The sequence below is a fragment of the Myotis yumanensis genome, unplaced genomic scaffold (genome assembly GCF_028538775.1).
Source record: "Myotis yumanensis isolate MYYU_CA2020_CCGP unplaced genomic scaffold, mMyoYum1.0.hap1 SCAF_4, whole genome shotgun sequence".
NCBI classification, from domain to species: Eukaryota; Metazoa; Chordata; class Mammalia; order Chiroptera; family Vespertilionidae; genus Myotis; species Myotis yumanensis.
In genome coordinates, this window is record NW_027223755.1 from 40,138,409 (window position 1) to 40,156,090 (window position 17,682).

Sequence of the window (17,682 nt, forward strand, 5' to 3'; positions counted from 1 at the left end):
CCCCGGCTTCGTCCTGGAAGGAAGTCCGGTCTAATTAGCATATTATACTTTTATTATTATAGATGTAGGCAATCTGGATAAGATTTATGATTTTTTAAATTTCACAAATTTATTACCACAGTTAGAATTATAGGCACTCCTGGGGTATACAACACAATTCTCCTGGTAACAACACAATTTCAACCCAAGTATTTAGATAATTCATTTATGCAGAAGAACCCATGAAATGCAAATGAGCATGTTCCCTAATTACCATTTCTGTTGACCACCTTATAGCATCATTCATGGTTGCAAACTGCAAAGCCTTTAACCAAAACAAGACCCAGGCAGGCTTTCAAGGACCAGGGTAGCAAGTATGGGCTCAATGGGAAATGAGAATCATAACTTACAGTTCTGGAGTGCCTGAACTGGAGAGAAGGGAAAGCTATAAGCCATGGACTACCTATTTTCTTCTCTCCACTGGTTTGTATCATGCATAGTGGGAGGTGCCTGATCCCTCCCCTTCCCAGCACATGGACGTTTAATATTTACATTAATATCCACACATCCGGCCATTCAAGCATCCAGGCATATTTACACAAATAGAACACACTGGACGTAGACGGCGTGTGAGTTCCACACCACTGCAGTCTGTGCTTTGTCTCGCTTGGGGTCACCCATTACTCCAGTAAGCACCTGCCCTTGTGACCATGTGAGCAGGGGTTCCATGTGAGCAGAGAGCTGGCAGGGTCCGGGACTTGAGAAAGCCCAGCTTCCAGACGGGTCTAGGCGGCCCCATGGAGGGGGCGAAGAGGTGGAAGAAAGGAAGGGGCGGTCCGCAGAGGGCCACGCCCTTCTATGTCCAGGCCCTTCTCAGAGCCAGACTTGGGTGTGGCCTCGAGGAGGCAGGGTGATCCCGAGCGGCCAGGTCCCGCTGCGGGGAATCTCGAGTTGGGGTCTACAGCAGGCCAAGGGGCGAAATACAAACAAAATTACCGTGTTTTTAAAAATTAAATATTCGGTCGTCTGCCCCCTCCTCCCCCAAAAGGGCCGCTTCCAATGTCTGCCTGTGAGCCTGGCTGTCCGGCCCTACCAGACACTGAGGAGACCCCAGACCCTGGTCAAGTTTCCTCCTGTTGCTCCTACTGCGCCCTAAGCTTCCCCTGGACCGGAGTGCGGAGTGGGGGTAGGGGTCGGGGGAATGGTCAGCTTAGCCCTGCCTGGTGGCTTCCTGGAAGTCAAGTGAAGTTAACAGTCCGTCCCTGGCCCAGGGATAGGAGGCAAACTCTCCCCGGCAACCGCGGTTCAGCACTGAAAATTCCTTGTCTCTCGGGACCGGACTCGGGGCACCGCCCCCAGGTGCGCAACGCATAGTCGCAGCGACTAATTAAGGACCGGTGCCCTTTCCTTCACTCTCACAAACTCAGAGCCCTGACTTCTTCAAAAGTACCCGCCCCTTGGGGTGGCTTTATCTCCACCGACCCCGCAGCGCAGCCGGACCCCGCCCTCCCGGAGCGCTTCAGCCCGCCCCCGGGACGGAGTCGTGCGCCGCTCCCGCCTCCCCGCGCGCTGCTCCCGCCCCGCGTTCCGCTCGTACTCCAGCCACGCCGCCGCCGGCACTGCAGCACCGGGAGGAGGCGCAGGCGGAGGAGGGGCAGGAGGACCGCAGCGTGTGAGTCGGGAGCCACTTTGCCGCCCCTCCTCTCGCTGCTGACACGCTTGGAGGAGTCACCACTCCGTGCGCTGCAGGAGAGCGTGGCAGACGGAGGCGGCCCGGGAGAGCGAGCCGGAGCGACGCCCGCGCGGTGGCGGCTGCAGCGCTGATTGCACCCAAGGCAGGGGGTCCCCAGCGGTCGAAACGGTGAGTGAGGGACCCCGGCAGCGGTGGCGGGATTTCCCGCCGCTGCTTAATTTTCCTTCCGGACCCAGAGGCCAGGTGCTGCAGCCTTGGGAACTTTTGCAGCCTTGTGGAAGCGCAACTTTGCCCCGCCTGCGGGCGCCGGGTGCTGCCCAGCCGGGCACCTTTGCTGGGGCGGGACCGGGGAAGTCGGGGTATATACGGATGGTGTGACTCTCCCCCCACCCCCCACCCCCCAGTTGCCTGGGGTAAGTCAGGGGAGGTGGGCTCACTTTCTCTCAGATTCCTGGGGGAAGTATGTGGGCAGCAGCGATGCGGGGGCCGCGCCCTCCTACTGTGGGGATCTACACGATCCTTGCTTGCCTGGTTCGACGGGCAGGAGGAGGCTGATTCCGCACTAGCAGCTCTAAGTCCCAGGCTGGGTGTTTGTGCAGTACCTCCATTCCAGTCTTGGGCTCAACTTTTCGGCGGGGATCTCTCTGCAGACGTGAGGGTGGCGGGAGAGCAGAGGCAGCCGCAGTGGGTACTGCGGGAGCCGAAAAGAACACGGGGAATTGCAAAACTGTTCCAGTAAGTCCCCGACGCGCCTGTCTAGCGTCTGGGGAGGGCCGGAGAGAGGGACACCCGCGGGGCTGTGGTTGTAAGTGCCTGCGCTTCGCTACACTGCGCCTGAATTCAGAAAAACCTACCGAGCGCCCGCTGGGTTCCAGGTGAGGCTGAAGAGACGGATTGGCGTGGGCCCCGTGGGGGGGGGGAAAACCCATCACATGTAAACAAACTACCGAGATAATTTCCAGTTGTGGTGCGGGCTTTGGAGACGACCACCCAATCCATTGACCCCCTCTCTTAGAGGGCTCTTTCCCCTGGCCTGGGTTCTAGAACTGGAAAGACGTGTCTCCAGCGTGTCGCGGGGAGCCCCCCGAGCTGGGCCCACGAGGACTGCGGAATACGGTGATGAACTTGGTATGGGGAGGTGGGCACCCCGCCGCGAATGCACCATCCAGCGCCTTTCTGTGGGCTTGCGGGGACCTCAGACGCCCGGCACCCGGGGACGAAGGGAGAGGGGCTGAGTCACTGGGCACCGGGGCCGGAGGTGCCGCCAGGATGGCCCGAGCGGGGGGTGCTCGCGTCACCCGCTACGTGTGCGAGTGATGCAAATGCAGACCCACGAGGGGCAGGCGGGGGTGGGCGGTGCAGGGGGAGGCAGGAGTCTCCGTCTGGGAGCACGCGTGTGTGCGTCAGAGGCTCTCTGGTGATGGATGCCCGGCAGTGCACCGCTGCGACCCGCGGGCAGGCGGGGGCGGATGGACTGCGGGGCTGGGGTGGGGGGCGGGGGGGGCAGCGGCGGCGCGGGCGGCCTGGGAAGCCCCGCGGTCCGGGCTGCGGGCAGGTGGGCGGATCCGCAGTGCGCCGCAGCGCCGGGAAGGCGCCCCACCGGCCGGGCGCTCCCCCGGGGACCGAGGAAAGGGGGCATCTATTAAGGCGCCACGATAGGGACCCCATGGTGTCCTCTCTCGCAGGACCTCCTTCCGGCATACTTAGCTGACTGACAGCGCGAGAAAGTTGTCGTTTAATTCTTACCCTTAATCCTGGAGGAGAATTGGCGTTAATCTCTTTGGCGTTCACTCGCATGGGCAAATTACGGAAGGCCTCCTGCTGGCGGCGAGTTTTCCTGTGAAAGCTTCGGTGTTGAGGTGCATGGGATTCCGAGGAGCTAACTCGTTCCTTCACTGTTCTTCTGGCGTAAGCCTGAGAATGGCTTACAAAAAACAATGTGCTGCATCCTTTCTTTCCTGACGTAAAAATATACGTTAACAACAGCACTATGAATGCATTCCCTGGTAGAAAATAAAAAGCACAACCCGCGTTTCATTCTGTTTACTACTATTATTATAATTATTATTTTGTTAAAGACCACATTCTCTGGAAATCGAGTGGCAAAGGTTTTTCTGCTGGTTTTACTGAGTGAGCCCCAATCTGCAGTGTGTGTGGCAAAAGGAATGAAGGTGGGGGGGGGGGGGGGCAGAAAAGCAATGATCACACACAGTCCAGACAAAGACCCCAGTTCCCACTTTACCAGGTATTATGTTATGTCACTTTGGGCAAGTGATTTACCCTCTTGGGTTCATTTTGTACAAACGAGGAATGTGGAAAATAGCTCAAACTAGCTCGGATTACAGAGTTGTTTTGAGGACAAAAGAGATGGTCTCAGAGAGCTTTGGACAAGCAAATTCTTTATGAATGCAAAATATTACGAAACACCGTTTCTTTAAAGAAAAAGAAAACAATTTTATCTTTTAAAAAATTCTAGAGACTTTCTCCAATACTGTTCCTTTAATGAAATTTAGCCTTCAGACTCAGCAGATGTAGACAATAGACTTTTCCTAATCATATAATATAACATCAAATGCCATTAGCTGCTGTCTGGAGAAGGAAAGGGTGGGGGGGGGGGGGAGCTCTGGATTACACCTCAGTGTTTTGGTGATGTAGTGGAGAAATCGAATTTATTTTTAATGACCTAATGACAGTAAAAGTAGCTTCTCTGGTATGACCAGCAGACTAGCCTAAGAGCTTCTAGGGGGAAATCCTACTCATTATTAAGTCTATAACATTCCCTAAGTGTGGAAGGTGCCTCAGAGAACGGGATACAAGTTCTTCCCCCAGATTACCGCAAAGGGCATCACCGTGGGCATCCACAACGGGCGTCACGTGACTGCAAGTACCAGAAAATCCACTTCCTATAACCAGGGATTATTAGTTTTTACTCTGAGGTAAGCAAGCTTGTTGACATATTTCAAAAATAAAAACATCTGACTTGTCAAAATGCTTCCTAACCTGCTCGCTATGTAGTTATTCATGTTATTCATACATAATAACCAATATCTGTGAATAGTGAAAGCAGGAGGCTGCATCAGGGGAAAACCTAGGATTCGCCTCTGTGCTTCTTGGTTCTACATTGCTGAAATTTCTGTCTGATCTGGTTTAGAACATGTATTTCATGGCCAGTTAATTTCACACAAAGGTATCATTTCTGTAAAGTCTGTTTGTAAACTTAGGAGAGGCAGTTCCCCAGCTGTGTGCGGTTTTGGTACAACATCTCGAAATTGTTTTTGTTTGCTTTGTTTTTTCAATTGCAGCCCTACTGAGCAACCAGTGTAAAATGTTGCAGTGGATAGAATTTGGAGCTTTTTTCTTTATTTGAGACAGCTGAGAGTGTCGATGGGGGAAGAGCCACTACTTTAATTCTTTCTGGAAATACGTCTTAATGGGACCTACAGACACCACTTAGTTTTATCCTGATGCCCCACTTAGGGACTACGATGATGGCTTCCCTGTTGGGAAGAATTGAACAAATGGGGAGGGGTGGATTTGGATGGCTTGGTCTTTTCTGGTCCTAATATTCTTTCCCTCCATGAAATGATGAAATATATGATGAGTTTTATTTTAAATTTTAACTTTGCTTACAAGTAGAATATAGGAAGTGATTTTGATGAAGTCAGATTGAAATTTTACTTGGAGCTATGGGCTCTGTTTCTGTAGAGGAAATGGTCTGTTGGGTTTTGTATTATGCCATGGGGAGCATTAATTAAAACATTTTAAAAGGTCAAATTTGAAAAACAATAATCCCAGCTTACTGTAAAACAGATATTTAAATCAATTTAACATGACAACATTTTTTTTTAAATATATTTTATTGCTTTTTTACAGAGAGGAAGGGAGAGAGATAGAGAGTTAGAAACATCGATGAGAGAGAAACATCGATCAGCTGCCTCCTGCACATCTCCTACTGGGGATGTGCCCGCAACCCAGGTACATGCCCTTGACCGGAATCGAACCTGGGACCTTTCAGTCCGCAGGCCGACGCTCTATCCACTGAGCCAAACCGGTTTCGGCTAACATGACAACATTTAAAATGTTTTCTGTACTGCACACCATGCCTGCTCTATCTTTTCCCATGGACAGTATGTAATACAAATGATTAAGACCAGACACTAAGAACTATATTGATGAGCTTTTGTCTTCTCAGAGCACTTGGGCCCTCTTACAATTCAAGAGCACAGTGAGATTTAGGACAGATTAGAATAAGTGCTTCTCTTGTCACTTGTCACTATTCGAAAATCCCATGAATTAGAATCTTAGAATTGTCAAATAATCCAGTGCTTCTCAAATAGTTGTGTGTATCATCCCTTCCTGGGAAGCTTGTTCAAATGGAGATTCTGAGCCCCATCCAAGACATTCTAATTGAGTGGTTTTGTGGGTGGGCCCAGAATATGCTGTTTATCAAGCTCTGGATGTCGTCATTACGGGACCACACTTGCAGGGGCCCTTGACCTAGGCAGTGTGGCAGAGAGCCAGAGCCCATGGACTTACTAAGCTATGTTGCTCTCTTTAACATTGATTATCTCCTTGACGCCCTTAGAGAAGTCACATTCTAGCTGGCAAGACAGATTTGAAGATGACTAAATTCTTTGGTAAAAGTCAATAAGGCAGGGGATTGGGAAGGACTCAGGAGACCATTGTGTAGATGATATCAAAGAAGGGAGGGCACAGGCAGAGGGAACATCATGTGTGACTGGTCAGTCTATTAGAGTAAAGACTGAAAACCTTAACCTACAAGGCCTGCAAGGCTCTGAACAGTCTGGCCCCTGCTCACTTCCATGACCTCATCTTGCAGAACCCCCCCAAACCTTTCCCATCCTGGCACCCTTCACACGTCAGCCTCTTCCTGCTATGGCAATCTTATCACCTGCTCCAACCTACCTTCACCGTTTTAGCTCCTTGTGTTCTTCAGATACTAGGCCGGTCTTCCGTTTCTGGGGAAGCCTCCCAAACCTCTCTTGTGAGGTTAAAATTCCCTTTCCTGCCCTAACCAGCTTGGCTCAGTGGATAGACTGAGACCTGCGGATGCAAGGGTCCCAGGTTCGATTCCGGTCAAGGGGCATGTACCTTGGTTGTGGGCACATCCCCAGTAGGGAGTGTGCAGGAGGCAGCTGATCGATGTTCCTCTCTCATCGATGTTTCTAACTCTCTATTCTTCTCCCTTCCGCCCTGTAAAAAATCAATAAAATATATTTTTAAAAAAGTTCCCTTTCCTCCCACAGTGTACTTTTGCTTTTAAGTAAGGTTGTCAGAGAAAAACAGATGCTCAGTTAAATTTGAATTCAGATTATGAACAAACATTGTTCTTAAGGGTAGGTTGTTGTTTTGTCTTGCTGTGTTGTCTCTAGTGTCTAAAAAAGTATCTGGAACAAAGCAAAAGCTCAATAAATGTTATGAGATAAATTAATGAGCTATTTGGGAAAAAATGGACAAGTTTCTTAACCTCTCTGAGCCGTCATTTTTCAGCTGTGAAAAGATGATTTTTGTACCTACTTTTTAGGATTGTGTATGAAGATTAAATGGGAAAATATACCTATGCATGTTATTTTGTAGACACTGTACTTTGAAAAGTGGCTTTTCTTTCAATGTTTGTCTTGTAAAATGAAAGGATTCCTTCTTAATGTAAGAAATCCAAATTCCTTTTTATTATAATGCAGTCTTGCTAGCAGACAGGTGTTTCCTGAACATTTATCAATGCAGGGTGCTCTGAGATTTAGCTGGGCAGTTCTGGAGGAGTACCCATCTGCAGAATGGTAGCACCCGGGGTCGGCTTCATGGGCTTTCGTCGCTGTGCAGTCACACAACCTCACATGTAGAAAGGACTCTGCCTGGTGTGGCTCAGTGGTTGAGCGTCAACCCATGAACCAAGAGGTCACCGGTTTGATTCCTGGTCAGGGCACATGACCCAGTAGGGGGCCTGCAGGGGGCAAAGCAGGCCAATCAAAGTTTCTGTCTCTCTATCCCTCTCCCTTCCTCTCTCTAAAAATCAATAAAAAACAAAACATATTAGAAGGGCCCTGTGTTTGATTTATATGCTGCCATCACTACTTGGAATTCTTGGAACAGGGGCCCCATGTTTTTCTTTTGCTTTGGACCCTGCCAGCTATGTCGCTGGTCCTGGTGACCAGTACATGTTTGTATATAGCACATGCATTGGGAACATTATATTTAGTCTTCCTAATGACCCTGGGCCTCTCATTACTTGGAGAATTTGTGATTTTCCCCAGATATGGCTTAGAATTGCCTGAACCAAATTCAATGCTCTTTGCACTACACCAGGACGGCCCTCAACTGATTACAACCACCCAGTGTATCTAAACCTTTGCCTGAGCATCAGGGGCTTCTAAAGGACTAGCCTTAGGTCTCTTATTTTAGGTCAGTCCTCTGGATCCTCCCCATCTCTGCTCCTGAAGTTGCTGAATGATTGGTGCTTGAAGTTCAGGCCTGCCTTTGTAGGAGCACCAGCAGTGTGTTTTAGACGAGATCGCCTCAGTGTTCAGGTTTTAAAATATGCGGATTTACATAAGATAAATAGTGATCTTGAGGGGTTGAACTTTTCTAAGAGAAATATGAGATGTTTGTTCTTTGCTTTCAATGGCCCAGCTGAGTCATGCAGCGCGGGAGCCTCCGCAGCACGGAACGCCCTGCGCTTTGGCAGTGGGTAGAGAAGGTGACCCACTTTATCATTTCAGGCTTTGACGAGCTTGTTTTAGATGTACTCATTTTAATATTACTTTTTAGATGTTTTAAGTAAGCCATTTTTTATTCCATTTTGCACTTAAGTGTGTTTGTATTTAAGAAGCAACATTCTAATAATTCCACGGGGCCTTACTCATGTTTGCCCTCATACTGTTATTCTTTCCAACGCGGGACAGTATGCTCCAGTTCATGCACATCCAACACATTAGGAACTGCATTGAACACAAAAGTAAGCTAAGTATAAAGATGACGTTTGAAGTATCCAATTAAATCTGCAGCCTGGGTTTCCTGTTGGCCAATCAGTGTGGAGGTAGAGAAACATAGACCCACCGTAGATAGCATCCAGCCATTCTCTGGCTCTATTCTTAGCCCAGCTGTGGATTCCCAGGCCGCTGCAGAGATTCCTCATGAGTTCTCTGAGTCCTCGGGGATCAGCTGCAGTCCGTGTTCCGGTTCCCTGCAGGGTTGATGGACTGCCTCTCTCTGCCCAGAGTGCCCTGGCCCCAGAATTGCAGAAACTGCTGATGCTACTGAACCCTCTCATGTCCCCAGAGAGCTTAGAGGACTGCATGGGGACTGGTGAGAGGACCCTTCAAGCGACACAGCATCCTATATTTTTAATCCGTAGTCCCCTCTGGCCATTGTCCTAGGACCATAAATAGTGGGTCTCAAATTGCTGTTCACTTGGGACGAGCCTTTTCTCAGGAGACTTCGTAGGCCCTCCCTTCCACACATGTTCAGAGGTATCACAATATTAAGATAAATCATCAGAATTTTGTACAGGATGTTTGTGGCATTATTATCTGTGGTAGTGGAAAGCTGGAAACATCCTAAATTTCCATCAGAGGGTAACCAGGTCAATAATGAAATACTACATAGCCACTGAAATGAATGGAGTGAACCCCTATATGTAATTAATATGAAAATATTTTGAAGACATGTTATTAGTTTAAAATATAGCACTTTATTGACTAGAATATGTGGTATGCCTATATTTTTTTAAAATTAGGATTTATTTATTTATTTATTTATTTTTAAAAAATATGTTTTATTGATTTTCTACAGAGAGGAAAGGAGAGGGATAGAAAGCTAGAAACATCGATGAGAGAGAAACACCGATCAGCTGCCTCCTGCACGCCCCCCACTGGGGATGTGCCCGCAACCAAGGTACATGCCCTTGACCAGAATCGAACCCGGGACCCCCGAGTCCGCAGGCTGACACTCTATCCACTGAGCCAAACCGGTTCTGCCAAAAATTAGGATATATTTAAAAGTCTGGAAGGATCAACACCAAACAGTTATCTTGTGGGAGCAAGATAGAGAGAACCTTACACTTAGTACTTTATATATTTCCGAATTGCTTGAGTTTTCGACAATAATCACATATTACTTTTGTAATTAAGTCATCAGTAAAGGTGGTAAAAATTAATTTCAAGATGCTCCTAAGATGCTACTTTTCAAATATGTCTAAATATTATTTTAGTGGCTAAAAAGCAGTGCCAGTTTTTCCCATGGAAAATTTTCTAGTCCATAATATAGGTAAGGTAATCAAAATTGTGAGAACATAAATTATGTTGGTACTCAATAAAGCCATTTTCATTTTGAATGAAAAAAAAAAAAAAGAACCCACTTATAATCATTGAATGCAAGGACCCTTGAGAGGGACAGCTCATTGCTGACTTAGGTTATTAAAGCTTCCCCTACTCCCCCACCTCTGTTCTCAATAAATCTTATGTGTTCAATAGCTGTCAAAAGCCTGTATTACTACTCAGAATATTTTGCTTTTAGAACATTTTTCATTCTGCTATGTCTGTGTATTTGAGGGAATTGGAGATGGGCAATTTTTTATCTTTTCTTCCCATGGGCCTAGAAAGTCCTCCCTCCCACTGTTGATCCTCCCCCACTACTAACATTTGCCTATGGGAAAGGCTCCCAGCTGTTCTTCAAGCCTCAGCTTAAAATTTCATGACCCTCCATGGTAGAATTCAGGCCCTCTATCTCTCTCAGTGCCTTGTAGCCACCACTGTAGGAGAGCTTCCCCTGCTTTGTCATCATGTCCTCTCTACATGTGTTTTCCTGCTACATTCTGAGGCCCTTGAACTTCAGGGGAGAGCACCAAGTCACTGAGATCTTTGTAACTGTCAGTGCTGGACACATAACAGCTAAAAATATTTTAAATAATTTTTAAACCTTTTTAATTGAAATCTAGAGGTAAAAGTGCATGTTTTAAAAGGGTGTGTGTATAACTCAATTGGTTTTCACAAACTGGGCACATCCCTTTAACCAACACCCAGCTCTTGAGAGAGATTATTCCCAGTGCTCCAGAACCCTCTTGCATGTCCTTTCCAGCCATAATTCCCTTCCACTTTCCTGACTTCAGTCCTTTGGCCATGCCTAACAAAGCTCCCCTGCTCCCATGAACTTTTTTCCTGCCCACTCTCTGGGAAACTGGTTGGCAGAGCCTTACCACTGCTGATGGACATGACAGTGCCCAGGATGCTGCCTCTAGATGCCCAAACTTCCAACCCATGAGGTGCCAGAGGCAGAGTAAAGGTCCCTAATTTATTCCATCCTCCTCTGGGCTACAGAGCAGCTCTGCTCCTGACCTTAGTCTTAGTCCCTCATGAGCATTTCTGTCATTTAACTTTCACTTGTATCAGAACGGATGTTTCCTTCTGTTTCCAATTTACTAAAATTTCTTATGAATGTGTATAGAGTTTCATCTAATGCTTTTAAGTCTCTAATTACAAAATCATTTCTTTTTAATAGCTAAAGGCTCCAGAGTTTCTGTTTCTTTTTATGTCAGTTTTGGTAAAGGATATTTTTAAAAAAGAAATTTGTCGATTTGTATCCAGGTTGTCAAATTTATTGCATAGTTATTTATAATCACTGTTTTGTTTTTATTCTGTGAACTCTGTGATTCTTGCATTGAATTGTGTTTTCTTCATTGCTTTGGATACTTAGAAGCTCAATCAATTTTTTTTTTGTAGACTCTAGAACTCGAGAGTCCTGTGGCATTACCTTAAGACCTTTAAAAATGAATATGAATTATTTAAGATGTGTTACTTCCTACTTTGTAGGGGCTGGAGTGGTCTCTTAGTTCTGGCAAAATATTAATTTCTCTTTGAATTCAGATAAATTAACATACAAGATACTTTTTCTAGGAAGACAGAGAGCAAATTATCATGTTGGATATTTTTAGTGGTCTATAGAATGGCTTCTGTCAGTATCCTCTTAGGTAAAAAGAATGAGAACATATATCAAATGGTGTATCTTTGTTGCTCAATAAATCTTTTATATGTTAAAAAAAAAAGATGGATTTTCTATTTCATTTGAACATGGAATAATTTCCTTTGGTTATATGCAAGTTTTTAAACTCATTATTTCTTTATCATGGAATAACAGAACATTAATAACCAGATAGGATGACAGGTAAACTTAATTAAAAAATATCTAAGTGAAAGAACCCAGGTTTGTAGATGATACCAATTTATTTCAAAGCAAAAATGTTTGATAAAAATGAAATACTCATGCCCTGGCCATGGCTCAGTTGGTTGGAGCATTGTCCTGTATACTTAAAGGTTTCAGGTTCAATCCCCAGCCAGGGCACGTATGGGAGGCAACTGATTGATGTTTCTCTCTTACATTGATGTTTCCCTCTCCCCCCTCCCTCTCTCTCTAAAAATCAATAAAAACATATCCTTAGGTAAGGATTAAAAAAATTTTTTAATGAAATACTCATGGGCTTTCTGTGGGTCTACTAAGTATTTAATGCTACATGTGTTTATAATCTGCAAGGGTAAATGAACCATGATTGGAATTTTGATGACAAGGGTTTTATGTTCTGACAACCATGGGTCTTATTTAATCCTTTTACACCTCTGCCTGCCTTTATATGAGAGGGATCTGTCAGGATATGGCGGATTTTGCATATTCTGTCCTTCAAGGTGATTGTAGGGGAATCTGAGCTCATGGAAAACACATTGGAATGGGTTGTTGGAGGGCCCTTCTACATCTCAGCAACTCATAAGGCTAGTGACTCAGCATTGTATGTTTACATAGAACTGGTTATCTTCTGCCTTTTCCCTGAGTCCCACCCATTCCTTCTTTTTCCTAATATCCAGCCATTCCCTGTCCAACATCATGAATTTCTCATTGACTTTTCTATTCCTCCTTTAACCATACTTGCCTCCGCTGTGCTGGGTGGGCAAGTATTTGTCAGACATTTATTGCTACATCCAGATGCCTAATCAGACCCTCCAAAAGTTGCTAACTTAAAGCACTAATAATTTCTGTTCCCCCATGCACCTGTGGATTGGCTGGGGGCTGGATGGTGTAGGTGGAGCTTGCTGAGTTTTCTCCAAGTAGCAGGTTAGGTTCAGGTTTTTAATCCTAGTTGGAATAATTGGCTGTCCAGTTCATGGTTGTTGTTTTTTTTTTGCGTGGAGATGGCAGAAGTACAAGAAAGGTAAGTGGAATCATGTGATGCCTCTTAAGCCTACGTTCATAACTGGTGCCTGCCACTACAGCCCACGTCCCACTGATCAAAGACGTGCAAAGCATAGCACAGTTCCATAGAGCAAAGCATTGCCTCACTTACAGCACAGCTTCCCAATGTCCCATCAGACATTCATTTAGGTGAAAATTGTCTTCCTAATAAGTGAAGCCTGGAACTTTTTCTGTTTTATATATAAACACAAGTATTTTACTCATAACATTTTATATAGTCAAACATATGTATTTTTCAGTAGTTAAACTACTAATAAATCAAGGAAAGATTGTGTTTTGTTTTGTTTCAAGTCATTTTAAAAATCACATCATCAGTGGTGACAAACACTGTGATATTTAAGTTGCTAATAAGCTCACCTCTATTTGTCTGCATTGGTGTTTGTTGCATTCATGGTAAGTTTACATTTAGAAGCAAACAGCTCATGTCTTCACTTTGTATTCTACAGTTGTTCCATGGGATATTTACACATTTAAAAACATGATTTATTATTTCTTCTATTTCTCCTTATTACTGTTGGGGCATTATATAAGTATTATGAATTTATGTCTGCAGGTAAGGTTATTTTTATCTATGAAAATTATTCAATAAGGCTTTGCAAAATACATGTTTTTGGTAGGTCTGTTGGCCGCTCTAGATTCTCCATATTTTAGCAGCACGTGTAATGAGCTGACTTATGTTTGAGGGTGGGAAGAGGCAGGTTGTGACACAGGGAGGGCTTTTCCATCTTAGCATTGTGTCTGAAGGAACCATGTTCTTTCGGTAAAGATCGCCACATATTCTTCCAGCAGTGGCTGTGAAGGGAGGTAGGGTGTGAGCAGGACCTGCCTACAGAAATGGTATGTCTGTAGAGAATACACAAGCCTTTATCATACTTCTATTTCGAGGTGCACCCCTAATGCAAGCAGTCGGGGGACTTGGGCTGTGAAGGCGCTGAGTGTTTACTACGCTACTTGAATCTTAATTGTGAAGGGTGAAAATAGGGTAGCCAATTGCTCCAGGTAGAATGAGAAAGCTGAACCTAGCCTGCCACTGTGAGAAAACCCAGAAGAGAGAAGAAACAAACCAAGTGTTCCAAGATGGCTGCTCCAACAACTGCGGGAGATGCCCAGCAGTAATCTGGTGGTTTCTTCCTAACCTTGTTTTTAAAATCCCATTATTCTCTGAGGTCACTGCCAGACAGTGCTTCCTGTGGGGTTCTCCTGCCAGAGTTTTCTGTGTATGAGGGTGGGAGCCCCTTGAATTGCTTCCAGAAGAGACTCTGACAAAAGAGGGAGTGAAAACTTGGCAACCTATCTTGGTCCATAGTTCAAGGATCCGAATATTTTCCTATTAACTGAAAATGCTGTGAGGGTAATTCAGAAGAAATAAATCAGAAGATAGTGAAAGAGGGATCCAGGAATAATATATGCTGCTCTGTGTGCCTTTTAATCTAAAGTTGGAGTATTGATAAGGGCGCACACTCTTTATCTATGGCAAGCAGAGGACATTGTTGTTGGGACAGGGCTTGCTTCATTTATTGATAAATACATTACCGCTGATTGTTTGCCCAAACATTCATTACTGTGAACCTGACTATGTAATGATCATGCCTGCCTTTTGGGATACAAATGTGCATGAATAAAAAGGTTTGATAATATTCAAAGGCAGTGAATTAAAAAAAATCCAATCCTATAAAGGTCAACATTCACTTCCCAGCAAGCCCAAGGAGAAAAGCCAATGTTTAATATGTTTGATGTGAGACGGACGTAGGGATATAACCTATCTTACACCTACAGCTTTATCTAACATCAAAAGAATTACGTGATTCTTCTTAGGGGCAGACAGCAACAAAACCTACTGGGAGATTTGGGGACATTTGAGCTCCACCCATGTTACACAGATGGAGCCTGAGCCAAGATTAAAGGGATATTTTACAATAAAGGTCTAATCTAGTTTAGTCCCAATTTTTTGGTATTATGCACTCCCTAATTATTATCATACTAGAGGGCTGGTGCATGAAATTCGTGCACGGGGGGAGGGAGGGCGGGGGTCCCCTCAGCCCAGCCTGCACTCTCTCCAATCCAGGATTCCTCTCACAATCCTGAACCGCTGGCTCCTAATCGCTCACCTGCCTGCTTGCCTGGTCGCTCCTAACTGCCCCTCCCTGCCGGCCTGGTCACCCCCAACTGCCCCCCTCTGCTGGCCTGGTCGCCTGTAACTGCTCCCCCCGCTGGCCTGGTCAGGCCCAACTTCCCCCTCTGCTGGCCTGGTCGCCCCGCACAGCCCCCCCGCCGGCCTGGTCGCCCCATGCAGCCTGCTGTTCAGTCATTTGGTCGTTTCTCACTAATCCCCCTGCCAGCCTGGTCGCCCCACGCAGCCTGCTGTTCAGTCATTTGGTCATCCCTCACTAACCCCCATGCCGGCCTGGTCGCAGGCAGCTATCTTGTGAGGGTGTGAGGGTTAATTTGCATATTACCTCTTTATTATATAGGATTACACAATTGTTGTGCTGATTACCACATCAGGCATGTGGTGTGTAACATCATATTCATTTAATAAAGCTTCTAAATAAGATGGAACTTAACATTTCGTGCTATATGCAGTTGCTGGTTTAGAGATTTTTTTTTCACTTAGACCAGTGGTTCTCAACTTGTGGGTCGCGACCCCTTTGGGGGTCGAACGACCCTTTCACAGGGTTCGCCTAATACCATTGGAAAACACATATATAATTGCATATTGTTTTTGTGATTAATCACTATGCTTTAATTATGTTCAATTTGTAACAATGAAATTGGGGGTCACCACAGCATGAGAAACTGTATTAAAGGGTTGCAGCATTAGGAAGGTTGAGAACCACTGACTTAGACGATTTTGAAATTGGGTACTACAAAATTTTTAAAAATCAGATGATGAACTATCTTTGTCTAAAATTAAAGTGCAATAGAGTGTGTGCACTTGAGTTCTTGGGGCCCCAGTGATGTTTCTGAAGTTACTTCTACCAACCTCCTACTGGGAATATTAGCACTTTCTTTTGCTGGTATGTGTGTGTCTGTGGGAGAGAGAGAGAGAGAGATAGAGAGAGAGAGAGTGTGTGTGTGTGTGTGTGTTGTCTTCATTTCCTCTACTGATATTGATGGGTTGTGACATCTTCACTCAGGAAACCATGACAATGTTAAGTGCCTTCTCGGGTCTTCTGACCAGATTGTATCTTTCTGGTAGGAGGGGTTTGCACCCTCCCTCGAAGGATAACTGACCATTGATTTTCAGTTTTGCTGACATATGACAACACAAAATTCTCTTCTTAATGGTTTTCACTGTCTCTTTGACTGACAGTCTTGGAAATCGGTATGTCTAGTTTCCCAGGCGGCCACTCTGCTTGTCCTCAGCCCAGAGGCCTTTTGGGTTTACATTCAAGAGTTCAGCTTACCTTCTATTAATGGAGAGAGCAATTTATGATGATCTTTTCTGATCATAAAATATTTTCCTTCTTTTTATCCAAGCTGAATTTTTCATTCAAAATTCCAAAGTTAATTCTAAGAATTAGCCTGTGTCTCTGTGTGTATATTTCTTAGGCTAACAGATTTCTCATGTCTCAGAAGAGATAAAATGGGGAGTTGGCAGTCAGATGTGAGTTCTGGTTTTTAGCTGGATTTTTAAAATGCGCCAAAAGTCTCTGAATGGACAGCCCTGTCAGCAAATTGGCCATAATATTTTATTTGTAAAATGCTCAGCAAATATTTATAATGTCAATAAATTAGCAAATGCTTATTAACCTTGTTCAATGTTAGGATAATTAGAAAAGGAGGAGCTTTAGATAAATCCTGACATTTGTTATTTAGACCTGATTCATGTAAATCTGCCTTTTTATTCATCAGGTGGCTAAGGTTAACTATTAATTTATTTGTTTTGTTTGTTAGCTCAAAAGCTACAGATATACTCAATAAAATAAATGCAGCCTTTATAGTACATAATGAAAACTGGCAGCAAAACTACTTTAATCCAATTTAGCACAGTTATTGCTCTTAAAGAGTACACTTTCCTATAAGATCATAAAAGGTACTTGAACTTATCTGGAGATAAGAAGACAGATATGTTTTTTTTAATAGCAGTCTTTAAGTATTTAAAAGTTAAATGCACAAAAGATGGTGCCTACCTTTTCTTTTCTTCTTAAGAGGAAACAGGAGAAAGTAGACGAGTAGAAAATTGAAATATTTTTTTAATGAAAGAGAAATTTCAATTCAATTTTAGTCAACAAATTGACCATCTCCCTTATGCAAGGGATAGTCTGTGCTCCTTAGGAAAAATGAGATGGGTGGGGTATAGCCTGGGATCTCAAACACATAGACCTGGGAGGGGGGCCTCAGACGGGTTACATAGTGGAACTGTGAAAGGAGGAGTGGGAGTTCAGTAAAAGCAACCCAACACGCTATGGGGGTCAGGACATTTGCTTAACGAAGGGTTTCTCCATCTCAGCTCTATTGACATTTGGGCCAGACAATTCCTTGTTGTAGGGGGCTGTGCTGTGCATTGTAAAGGATGGTTAACAGCCCCTCTGGCCTCTACCCATTAGATGCCAGTAGTAGAGTTATATTCTCATTTAATGTCTGAAAACATTTTTAAAAATATTTTTATTGATTTCAGAGTATTTTCCCTCCAGTTTTCACAACCAAAAATATCTCCAAACATTGTCAAATGTTCTCGTGTAGGAGTAGGTAGTGTGCAACATCGCCCCAGCTGAGAATCACTGATTTACGGAATAGAGATAATCTTCGAAAGC

At 44.8% G+C, this 17,682-nt stretch overlaps 1 protein-coding gene across 2 annotated transcripts in view; it reads left to right on the plus strand.

Moving 5' to 3' along the window:
* The first annotated feature begins 1,730 nt into the window (after positions 1 to 1,730).
* Positions 1,731 to 17,682, plus strand: part of SV2C (synaptic vesicle glycoprotein 2C) — a 155,593-nt gene continuing 139,641 nt past the window's right edge. Inside the window, exon 1 of one of the 2 annotated variants that reach the window (XM_070412209.1) lies at positions 1,731 to 1,840. The gene's annotated coding sequence lies outside the window, so the exon portion shown is untranslated. Of the gene's footprint in view, positions 1,841 to 2,738; positions 2,789 to 17,682 lie in introns of those variants that run through there. The other variant, XM_070412210.1, reaches the window with a different exon arrangement.